The sequence below is a fragment of the Rutidosis leptorrhynchoides genome, chromosome 2 (assembly GCF_046630445.1).
Source record: "Rutidosis leptorrhynchoides isolate AG116_Rl617_1_P2 chromosome 2, CSIRO_AGI_Rlap_v1, whole genome shotgun sequence".
NCBI classification, from domain to species: Eukaryota; Viridiplantae; Streptophyta; class Magnoliopsida; order Asterales; family Asteraceae; genus Rutidosis; species Rutidosis leptorrhynchoides.
The window spans coordinates 622,286,595-622,299,967 of record NC_092334.1 but is presented as its reverse complement, the minus strand read 5'-3'; the positions used below and the strand labels follow the sequence as shown (position 1 = coordinate 622,299,967).

Here is a 13,373-nt window from a genome sequence, read left to right as displayed (position 1 = left end):
ATTCTCCGGTAATTAAGGAATTTTGGGATTTTCGTCGATTAAATGCGATAAATTGCCTTGATTGTTGTGTCTGGAATTTTGCTATAAATTAGCTTCTTCCATTTCATTATCTTCACCACTTCTATACTTTCTTTCTCGATTCATACTTTTAAAAGATTCGTCAATATGCTTCATCCAGTTCTAATTCTGGATATAGTCCTGACTTTTATCTCAATCGTTCTTCTTTTTCATCTGTCGCCAGGAGAGTCAGTTTACTTCTACTATACTCTTGGATTTATAGTGTTTTTAGTCCTCCCGTGTCTTTATATTGCTATACGCATTGATATACACAGTTTGTAATTTCAGTGTTGTTATCGAACTTTATATTTTCCCTTATATGTCGAAGCTTCATGCTTTTGTAAAGCAAGTAATGGTCCAGAATTCGTAGGTATGAAGTTTCAAATGAACCTAATGTTCCAAGAAGGAAAGAACGTAATATCATGATTTGATTTGTTAAATTACTGGAATTACTGAGAATAAAACTATCAAGAATATATGTTCTTGATATGTTCAGAGATTAAGTAGAATGTAAGAGTCGTGTAACATGGCAAATGATGATTATAAAGTCTATGAATCATCATCTTCCATTAAAAATTTAGCATGACTTATTGTAATATAATCATGTTGGCCTGACGTCATTATATTATACTAACTCATGCTTCAATTCCCAACACTACTTCAAATCATTCATAATTTAAACTTGAATTTTACAGAATATAGAAACTAAAACAGTTTCCTTTATTATGTAATACAGATAGCACAAAGAGATAAGTAATCTCGAACAAGAATAGTTATGAAGATATCTTCAAAAATATCGAGGATATATATACTGAAAGATATGATGATATCTTAGAATTTCTGAGATCGAATGAGAAAAATTCTTCTGTAAGGATTTAGAATGCGTAAGGAGTTATATGTCTTCTGTAATTTCTATCATAAATCGAATCATCTGGATTCCTTGAGTATAGGTTTAGTCCTTGTGATTTGTCCACAGCTTCCTTCATATTTTGCTCAATCAGTCTTTCAATACCAGATTTTCTTTTGAGCTTTTCCAATGCACTATTCTTTATTCTCAAGCTTCTGGTCATTAAGACCATCTACGGCCTTTGCTGCTTCATCAGCATTATTAGGGTTAACGAATCTGAATTGTTGGTTATAGTTCTAAGGTGTTTTCAAAAATTTTGAAGAATGTACAATGTAACATATTAATGTGAGATATAAATATTTCTCGGGTATTACCTATCCGTTAAAATATTTTCACAATCAACAGTTTGTAAAAAAGAATTTTTAATTACAATCTTTATGAAAATATACGTACATATACATTTTCCTTCAGATGTAATCATAGATTTAATGAGTTAATATAATATTAAGCTCATTTGATTTACGGTTGAAACGAGAATGAATAATCTCCAAAACCTTAGAGATTTCATAATTATCGCGAAATATTTTGCTAATGAAGTTATGAATCAATACATTCATCGTTACACTTGATTTATTATGAAATGGAGTTTATTATGTTGAAGCAGTGATTAACAATTGTTAAGTCATTAACGAAGGGTGTACATCATAGCATATTAGTGATATGTATTAACCAAGTAGTACATACTAGTTGAGATTCACACGTAATTGCTTAGTACGACAAGGTTTATTATTGTTTCAAATCATATAAAGTATACATATATAATTCTTCACGAAGAATGAGTCAATACATCTTAACTCATTATTGTTAATATTCCTTGGTATCTTTGGGGCGTATGATGTTGATATCTGAGGTACCGAGTGTTATGTTGAGGCGTGGGATGCGGATGTTGTTGTTGGTGGTGATGATGGTACTGGTGGTGATGCTGATGGTGCCGATGGTACTGGTGTTGCTGTTGCTGATACTGGTGCCTTCAGTGCTTGTGGTGTTGGTGATGTTGGCGGTATTGCTGGTACTGGTGGTGCTGGTTATGCTACTGGTGCTGCTGATGCTTATAGAATTCGCACCATATTCTCCAGAGCCACCACTCGAGCGCGAAGCTCGTTGACTTCTTCTACTATTCCGGGATGATTGGCGGTTGGAACAAGGGGTGAATAAGATCTAAAATCTTCGATATTATATATTCGTGACGGGATACCCTGGAAAGAAGAGAGAAAATGGTGTTCCGAACTGGTTCGCCGGTAAGTGCTTCAGGTTCTTCGCCAAGAGGTGAATTTGGTTGGTGGAAGGGATCACCTTCTTCTTACCTCCATTGATTGATTCGGCTACGAACCCACCCCCAATTCATCCAGAATAGATGATGGCTGATTGGTTCGTTCGTTCCGGTTACGATGCCATTGGAGCTCGAGGAGTTCGAGGAATCCATATTATGCGTTTGAAGTAGGGTTTGATATGAAATGAGTGTTGGATATTGAATGATATATTCGTTTCTTTGAATAAGTATATATAGCAAAAAGATTTCCGTAATTTACGGAGGAAATTTAGGAAAAGTGTTAGACAAAGTCTATTGGGATATATATGATAAGATACGATAAGATATGATGTGTCTATACTCCATTTATGCAATAATTGCGGTATGACGTGTCGAGATAAAAATTTTAAGTATGTAACCAGATAATTATTAAAGAATTTCAATTCGTATACTGTGATAACCCAATAACATTTTCTGGTTCGCAAACCGATGCATAAAGGCATAAGGTATACAGATACGTGAATGTTTGGAGTAGCAGTAGGAGCTTGTGAACGAACCATTATCTTCACTACATAAGGGTGTATAGAAGTTTGATAAATCTGATAGGTCATAAGTTTGAAAAAAAAATTAAGTGGGATAAAGATGAATATGATATAAACGAAACACTTTATTTTATTAAGAACGAGGCTTTAAACAAGCCTTCTTATTACACGATTCGGAGATAGAAATAGTTTAAGGCCTAGCCTTTATATAGATAGAAAATAGAAAAAATAACTAGGAAATATTAAGATTGAAGTAGTCTTCATATTTCTTCTTCTCGTCCTCAACCTTCTTCATAAACTTTTCAACTTTCTCGTTCTTCTCCTTTTGTTTCTCATAAAGATACTCGAGGTTATCATAAAGATTAGAAACATCATTATTGATTACATGGTACTTGTAGTCCCTCATAGAAAGTTGATTATTCACGCAGTTTTCCTCCATCTTCAATCTAAGGTCAACATCTTCTCTCATATAGGTAAGAGATTGCTTTCCCCAGCGGGTATTGTGTTTTTCATTAGCCTTCACTTTCATCACTTTCTCCATCACTTTTTCTATGTTATACTTTACAAGTTCTTCTAGCCTTTCAGTTTGAGTTCCGAAGGATTCTATGATGATCTCTTTCAAGATTTTGTTTTCTTTCTCTAGGTTATTTAGACGCGCCTCTATCTGAGTGATGTTTTCATGAAATGGTGAGCTAGCCCTTTTTGATGGACCGGCTTCATCAGCAGTAGCAGTTTCGGTTTGCTTTCTCTTTAGAGATAAATTTTCAGATGATTCCTCAATAGGCTCTTCTTCGGGCTCGTAGCCTGAGAAGTCACCATTGTAGTTAGGAAGGCTTTGAATAGCTTCCCATTCAGAAGTACTCGTTGGTTTATATACCGGTGAGTGATTAGAGCCAGAGTCAGCAGAATCAACAGGTGTTGCATTTAAATGATGTGGCATAATTGGAGAGTAGACAGAGTTCTCTGATTGGCTCGGCATTCTAAGGAATATTAAAAATTTAATAAGCATAGTTTCTAAGGTATAGTGTAGCATTTAACAATTAAAGGCAACAATTAAATGCACTATAGTCAAGGAAAGTTGTAGTCCTACATTGCTAAGGTACCTAATTGTATAAGGCACACTTAAAAATGCAATCCTGGTTCTCTACAACAAAACTGCTCTGATACCATTTATGTCACACCTCCAAATAGGGCCTGGGGTATTTGTGAATAATTATATCAAATCACAGTTGTATAAACGAGAACGACTCTATATGAGACGTTATATTGAGTTTTGCAGCGGAAGATAAATAGGTTACATTGTATATAATGAACAATGCATTAATTGTCTTTAATTGATATGACATGTAATGAAGACTCCAAGCATAGCAAGCAATCATCATCAATTTAGCAAGTGTTAGTCTTTCAAATTATCCATGAATGACTTGTTGAAATGTTGCTTTCAATTAGCAAATACACAGCGAAAGCATTATGTAGGACCTGAGAATAAACATGCTTAAAAATTCAACACGTGGTTGAGTGAGTTCATAAGTTTATCATAAATCAATAGTTCAGTATAGCATTAGACCACAAGATTTCAGTTTAAAGTTGATTGATACCAAGTATATCAATCGAAAGAGTTGCTGTTTGTAATATCGCGACTAAACAAAGTTACCCCGTGACACTTGTTATTCATGTCGTTGAGTCATTATTATGTAGTCAAAGACAAAAGGTCAACTGATTAGAGACGTCACTCTCAGTAGCGCTACTCACAATAACTAAGCTTGCATCTTATATCTCAGCAAATAACGATATTACGACAGGGATTTAGCATGCCAAAGCACGTATATAGCATAAAAGTTTGAGTACTTGTGTCTAACGTGTAAAACAGTTATAAAAGTTGCGCATGTATTTTCAGCCCAAAAATATATATAAAAAGGGAGCAGATGAACTCACGATACTGTATTTTGTAGTAAAAATACATATGACGGTATTGAACAATTGTAGAGTTAACCTTGGATTCACGAACCTATATCAAGTATATATATTAACACATATACTAGTAATCGAATAAGTTTATATATATAAATTTATTAGTTATGTCATTTTTATATTAATAACATGTAAGTTTCTTATATTTATTTTATATATTCTAAATAGATAAAAATATAAATTTAATTATGTTATGTGTAAATATATTTATATATATCATTTATTTGTTAAAATAGTAATTATAATAATACTAAAATAATATTAGTAATGATAATAATAATAATGATAATATTAGTATCAATAATAATGATAATAATATTAATGATTCTATTGATGATAATTAAAATCATAGTTTTAATAGTAATGGTAATCTTTATTAAAAGTGATAATTTTATTAAAATGATAATTTTAATACCTTTAATAATAAGAATGATAATAATGATAGTAGTAATAATAATTTCAATAAAAATGATAACATAAAATGATACTTTTAGTTATAACCATGTTTTTAATATTAATGTTAATAATAACTTTATTATTAGTAGTAATAATAATAATTAATAATAATAATAATATTAATATTAGTAATGATAATACTAATAAGCTTTAAATGATAATAATTGTAATAATAATGATAGTAACAATAATAATACTAATACTTAATAATAATAATAATAATAATAATAATAATAATAATAATAATAATAATAATAATAATAATAATAATAATAATAATAATAATAATAATGATAATAATAATAATAATAATAATAACTAGTGATAATAACAATAATTAATATTAATAATAACTATAGTAGTAGTAATAATAATAATAATAATAATAATAATAATAATAATAATAAAAGAACATGAGACTACCTTCACAAGCTTTTCTAAAAAATATTTGCCACGAACCGGGCTCGAACCCGAGACCTCTCGTTCACCTAATAACACCACAAATCACTCCTCCAAATCAATTTTTCTGATTTAATACGTATTTCAAATATATTTAACTACTTTTTCTGTATTCATTATCTTCTTCAACTCAAATTGACAGGAATCAAATCAAATCATAAACACGAATTACTTATTTGATTGTAAATGAAGAGAAAAGACCTGTGTTGGATTAACAAAAAAAAATAAATAAAAAAATAAAGTAAAAGGGCTGCTGTGTGCAGCGACGGTTTGAGAAAAAAATTAATGATTTTGATTTGGAGAACGTTTTGGAAAAATGTTACAACACGAAGTAAGTTTTAAATCACTTCTAAAATCTATTGGAATTGTCAATTTAACTGAAATCATAACAGAGAACACGAATTTTATCAAGAACAATGAGTTGACTTTTAAAAACTAAAACTTTGACTCGAAAATTCGTGATCGATACGAAGAATTGAAAAGTGAGATTTTTCAGATAGTTTAAGTAGAGGAATCCTAACAAGACTGTATTTTTAGATTTTTAAATTGAAAACGAAATCGAGGTTTTGAATATTTGAACAAGAACACAGCAGAACTTATTTTTCTTTCTATAATATCTGTTTAATTTGGCAATTTGCAGCAGATAATTGAAGTGTATTACTGATAGTTGGTGACAGAAAGTGAATGAATTACTTAACAACTCATATTGATCAAATTATATACTGAATGTGGTGTCGACATGATCAATCAGAAAAATATAAAAAAATAAGAAAAATATATAAAGCTGTATCACTAACAAAAAAAAATAATCTTGTTGGTGTTTTGACAAGGAAATCACGATTCATATATTAAACAGATAGTTGATCGACCTAATTCTGGTAACAGTCATTTTCATTTTATTTAATATTAATAATTAATAATTATATTAATAATAATAATAATAATAATAATAATAATTTTAATATAAAAAAATAATAATAATAATATAAATTACAAGGATAATAATGTGATGATATAACAAAAATGATAATTTTTTTTAATGATAATCAATAATAGTGATATTAATAATAGAAATGATAATATTCATAATTAAAATCATAATTTTTATTTTTAATTATAATATTGATATTAATAATGATATTAATAATGATATGATAATATTAACAATAATGATATATTTTAATAATTTTTGTAATAGTGATAATACTAATAATATTAATATTAATATTATTAATGATAATAATAATTATTAATCATAATAATTATAATACTGATAATTATAATGATTGTAAATGATGTAAATACACACACATATATATATTTACATATCTTTTTATAACCGGTTATTCGTGAATCGTCGGAAACAGTTGAAGTTTAGTTTAAATTTAATCGGAAATTTTTCGGGTTATCACAATATGCGGTTTAAATTCATTGAATCATAGGAATCGACTTTTTAACTTACTTATCTTTGAGAAATAGAAATAACTTTTGCTTAAAGACGTCGATCCACTCTTTTTTGTGTGTGCATGAGTTTAAAGGGAGAGGGGAAGTGTACTATACTCAAGAGACAGTATCACACCAATTTTTCCGTTGCTGCCACATAAGTGCCATTTTACGTAAAACGCAGTGTTCTCGTGACGCAAAAAATCTAGATCGTAGTCCGTAAATCACAAAGCTTAAAGATTGCGATGTACATAAACTCAAAACTCATTTTACTAATATTGATATTTAAAATAGTTTTTGTCTTCGGAAAAACAGACAATCATTTGAGGATTATTTGTTTAATTTGAGGATTATTTGTTTAAGGAAAGATTACATTGGAAGTTACATAATAAAAAACTATGCATCTCATCAAACATCTCATAGATAAGTAACCAAATACAAACCAAGCAACCAAACGTGAAACATAAAACGTAACTTATAACATCATATAAACCTTGTCAATAAAAATCCTAACCATTGTGTTCTTTGTTAGAAATCGGGTATTGATGTAAAACGGGATTCATCAAATATTGCATCTCTTGATTCTATAACGGTGTTAATCGAAATAAAATCATTAGGTTCTATCACATAAAACCTATAGGCATTGGAATGCTCAGCATATCCAATAAAGATGCAATCAACACCTCTTTCACCCAAAGTTTTCCTTTTGGGTTCGGTTAATCTTACGATTGCCCGACAACCCCAAACTCGCAAATAATGCAATTTTGGTTGTTTCTTGTACCAAAGTTCGTAAGGAGTCATAGTTCCTCTTTTATTAGGAACTCTATTCAAAATGTGACAAGCCGTTAACATGGCTTCTCCCCAAAATCCGTCACTCAAACCAGAGTACGCCATCATGGAATTAACCATTTCCTTGAGAGACCTATTTTTCCTCTCCGCTACACCATTTTGTTGTGGTGTATATGGAGCTGTATTTTGATGAATAATCCCTACAGATTGGAAATACATTGGATCATAATACTCACCACCTCTATCGGTGCGCAACGTTTTAATTAAACCATTTTGTTGTAATTCCACTTCAGTCTTATAGATTTTAAATTTGTCTAAGGCCTCATATTTAGAATGCAAAAGATAAACATAGCAGAACCTAGACGCATCATCTATAAATGTGATTACATACTTCTTATTTCCTAAGGAAGGTGTAGCATGAAAATCACAAAGGTCACTATGAATTAGTTCTAAATTCAAAGACGTCCTGTTTATGGTCTTAAAAGGTTGTCTCGTGATTTTATTCAACATACAAGTATTACATTTTTCAGAACATTTTTCAAAGGTAGGAATCAAATCAACTTTATGTAGTGACCCGAACTTTTCCATGTTTATATATATTAAATGAAATTGATATTTATATGATTAAGTGTTTCCAACATGTTAAGCAATCAAACTTGTTAAGACTTGATTAATTGAAATAGGTTTTATATAGACAATTGACCACCCAAGTTGACCGGTGATTCACGAACGTTAAAACTTGTAAAAAACTATATGATGTCATATATATGGATATATATATATAGTTAACATGGTATTATGATAAGTAAACATATCATTAAGTATATTAACAATGAACTACATATGTTAAAACAAGACTACTAACTTAATGATTTCGAAACGAGACATATATGTAACGATTATCGTTGTAACGACATTTAATTGTATATATATCATATTAAGATATATTAATATATCATAATATTATGATAATGTAATAATTTAACATCTCATTTGATATAATAAACAATGGGTTAACAACACTTAACAGGATCGTTAACCTAAAGGCTTCAAAACAACATTTACATGTAACGACTAACGATGACTTAACGACTCAGTTAAAATGTATATACATGTAGTGTTTTAATATGTATTTATATACTTTTTAAAGACTTCAAGACACTTATCAAAATACTTCTACTTAACAAAAAAGCTTACAATTACATCCTCTTTCAGTTTCATCAACAATTCTACTCGTATGCATCCGTATTCGTACTCGTACAATACACAGCTTTTAGATGTATGTACTATTGGTATATACACTCCAATGATCAGCTCTTAGCAGCCCATGTGAGTCACCTAACACATGTGGGAACCATCATTTGGCAACTAGCATGAAATATCTCATAAAATTATAAAATATTAGTAATCATTCATGACTTAATTACATGTAGACAAAATTACACATCCTTTATATCTAATCCATATACCAACGACCAAAAACACCTACAAACACTTTCATTCATCAATTTTTTCATCAAATTAATCTCTCTCAAGTTCTATCTTCAAGTTCTAAGTGTTCTTCATAAATTCTATAATTTCTAACTTCATAAAATCAAGAATACTTCCAAGTTTGCTAGCTTACTTCCAATCTTGTAAAGTGATCATCCAACCTCAAGAAATCTTTCTTATTTACAGTAATATATCTTTCTAATACAAGGTAATACTCATATTCAAACTTTAATTCAATTTCTATAACTATAAGAATCTTATTTCGAGTGAAAATCTTACTTGAACTTGTTTTCGTGTCATGATTCTGCTTCAAGAACTTTCAAGCCATCCAAGGATCCTTTGAAGCTAGATATATTTTTCTCATTTCCAGTGGGTTTATCCACAAAACCTGAGGTAGTAATGATGTTCATAACATCATTCGATTCATATATATAAAACTACCTTATTCGAAGGTTTAAACTTGTAATCACTAGAACATAGTTTAGTTAATTCTAAACTTGTTCGCAAACAAAAGTTAATCCTTCTAACTTGACTTTTAAAATCAACTAAACACATGTTCTATATCTATAGGATATGCTAACTTAATGATTTAAAACCTGAAAACACGAAAAACACCGTAAAACTGGATATACGCCGTCGTAGTAACACCGCGGGCTGTTTTGGGTTAGTTAATTAAAAAATATGATAAACTTTGATTTAAAAGTTGTTATTATGGGAAAATGATTTTTCTTATGAACATGAAACTATATCCAAAAATCATGATTAAACTCAAAATGGAAGTATGTTTTCCAAAATGGTCATCTAGACGTCGTTCTTTCGACTGAAATGACTACCTTTACAAAAACGATTTGTAACCTATATTTCCGACTATAAACTTATACTTTTTCTGTATAGATTCATAAACTTAAGTTCAATATGAAACCATAGCAATTGGATTCACTCAAAACGGATTTAAAACGAAGAAGTTATGGGTAAAACAAGATTGGATATTTTTACTTGTTGTAGCTACGTGAAAATTGGTAACAAATCTATACAAATCATATCCTAGCTAACTTATATTGTATTATACATATATTCTAATATATTACGTAATCTTGGGATACCATAGACACGTATGCAAATGTTTTGTCATATCATATCGACCCATCTATATATATTATTTGGAACAACCATAGACACTCTATATGCAGTAATGTTGGAGTTAGCTATACAGGGTTGAGGTTGATTCCAAAAATATATATACTTTGAGTTGTGATCTAGCCTGAGACGTGTATACATTGGGTCGTGGATTGGGTCAAGATAATATAAATCAATTTATTTCTGTACATCTAACTATGAACAACTAGTTGTAGGTTACTAACGAGGACAGCTGACTGAAAATATTTAAAACATTAAAACGTATTAAAAAATATTGTAAATATATTTTGAACATACTTTGATATATATGTACATATTTGTTATAGGTTCGTGAATCGACCAGTGGCCAAGTCTTACTTCCCGACGAAGTAAAAATATGTGAAAGTGAGTTATAGTCTCACTTTTAAAATCTAATATTTTAGGATGAGAATACATGCAGCTTTATAAATGTTTTATAAAATAGACACAAGTACGCAAAACTACATTATATGGTTGGATTATTAAACCGAATATCGCCCTTCAAGTCTGGTAGCCTAAGAATTAGGGAAATGGCCCCTAATTGACGCGAATCCTAAAGATAGATCTATTGGGCTTAACAACCCCCATTCAGGTTATGGATGGTTTAGTACTTCGAGATTATTATACAGACGAGAGGTTCTGTTTTGGGGATATTCTATGCATTAAGTTAACGTCGGTTACCAGGTGTTCAACATATGAATGATTTTTATCTCTATGCAGTTTGCGAAATGCCTGATAAGAGATGTGTTATAAAAATGAAATCTTGTGGTCTATTATTATGATTTAATAATATGTAGGTTAAACCTATAACTCACCAACAATTTTGTTGATGTTTTAAGCATGTTTATTCTCAGGTGATTATTAAGAGCTTCCGCTGTTGCATACTAAATTAAGGACAAGATTTGGAGTCCATGCTTGTATAATATTATTTAAAAACTGCATTCGAAGACTTATGTTGATGTGTAATATTATTGTAAACCATTATGTAATGGTCGTGTGAAAAACGTTATATTTTTGATTATCATTATTTGATAATCGTCGTAATATTTTAAAGGTTATGGTTTGTTTTAAAATCGAATGCAGTCTTTGAAAAACGTCTCATATAGAGGTCAAAACCTCGCGACGAAATCAATTAATATGGAACGTTTATAATCAATATGAACGGGACATTTCACTTTAGACATTTCATACATTCTTTTATAATGTACATGTCCTAGACGCGCATGCCATAAACTTGACTCATTTGAACTAGAACTAATCATGCAAGCAGAATTTTCAACAACAGGAACATTCTTAAGATTCAACATAAACATACCATTATTATAGTATCCAAATCCAATAAACATGCCACCCTTCGACAAGATATACTTGTCGGATTCAAATACTTGTTTATAACCACACTTATTTAATATAGGATTGGAAATCAGATTCTTTCTCAACCCAGGTACATACACAACATTATTTAAAGTAATTGTCTTATCAGAACTAAATTGTAAAACAACATCTCCACGACCAAGGACAGGAGTGACTGATTCGTTCCCCATGTGAAGCACATCATCATCAGGTTGAAATATTTTAAACCAACAGTGATCTTTACATGCATGACATGTGGCCCCGGAATTAATCCACCACGCTATGTTATCATCCTGCACATAAAATGCTTCAGAAATATGTGATACATAATTCTGAACAGAATTTATAATACAATCAAAATTCTGACCTTGGTTCGGAACTTGGTCCTTAGACCCGTTTCCTGAACCCGAACCGCTTGCTCCATCCTTGTTCTTTCCAACACGACATTCTTTCTTAAATTGACCAGGTTTGCCACAAATCCAACAAGCTAGAGATTTCTTATCCTTCTTGTTGGAACCATCGTTGTTCCCTTGAAACTTACGTTTCTTTCCATTGAACTTTTTGTTGTTTTTGTTCCCACGTTTACCATCCTCAATCATGTTAACAGAGGATGATGCAACGTCCTTTTCTTTAGTCTTACCACCCTTTTGATCACGTATTGATTCCTCAATACGTAGGGTGCCTCCCAATTCAGTCAAAGACAATTCTTCTTTCTTATGTTTTAACATGTGTTTGAAAGTCTGCCATGATGGTGGCAGTTTGTCTATAATTGAAGACACTGAAATGGATTCATCCATTTTCAGATTGTGTTGTGTAAACTGTCCCAAAATTCGAAGAATTTCGTGAAACTGTTCCATAACAGGCCTTGAATCCACCATTTTTTAATTATTGAAATTACTCACAAGAAACTTCATACTCGAAGCATCTTCGGCCATGTATTTGGATTCAAGTGAATCCCATAGTTCCTTAGCAGTTTCTACAGATTGGTAAACATCAAAAAGAGCATCAGACATACCATTTAGAATGTGGCCACGACATATGAAATCATCGTTATCCCACTTGTTTCTTTTCCTGATTTGATCCAAAGTTGCATCCTCGGGAAGTTCTGGCATGGGGGTGGATAGAACATGAACAACCTTCAACGTTGTTAACAGAAATCGCATCTTCTGTTGCCATCTTCAAAAATTAACTCCTTCAAATTTCTCCAGTTTTGCAAACTGCCTTGTCATCTCTTTCACCGTTTCCCCAGACATGATTACAGACTAAATACTTTATAGATTTGTTAGAAATGGGGTATGAATTGACTGCCGGATTCGTTCTTGAATCGTGTAATCACTATCTCTATAAAGTATTTCGACCCTACGATTGCCTCGGTTGCACGAAATCTTTACAGGGATTAAACAAGAACGCAATCAGTGTTTTTGGCAACGAAATCACTGATCAAATTGTTAGAGAATATGTGTGTGTTTCTGTTGGTTTGATGAATGCAGAATGAATGAAC

General features: G+C 30.8%; 1 protein-coding gene across 1 annotated transcript in view; it reads right to left on the bottom strand.

The window, feature by feature from the left end:
- Positions 1-13,373, bottom strand: part of LOC139893567 (actin-depolymerizing factor 2-like) — a 161,280-nt gene that overhangs the window by 79,962 nt on the left and 67,945 nt on the right. The gene's annotated exons all lie outside the window — the stretch shown is intronic.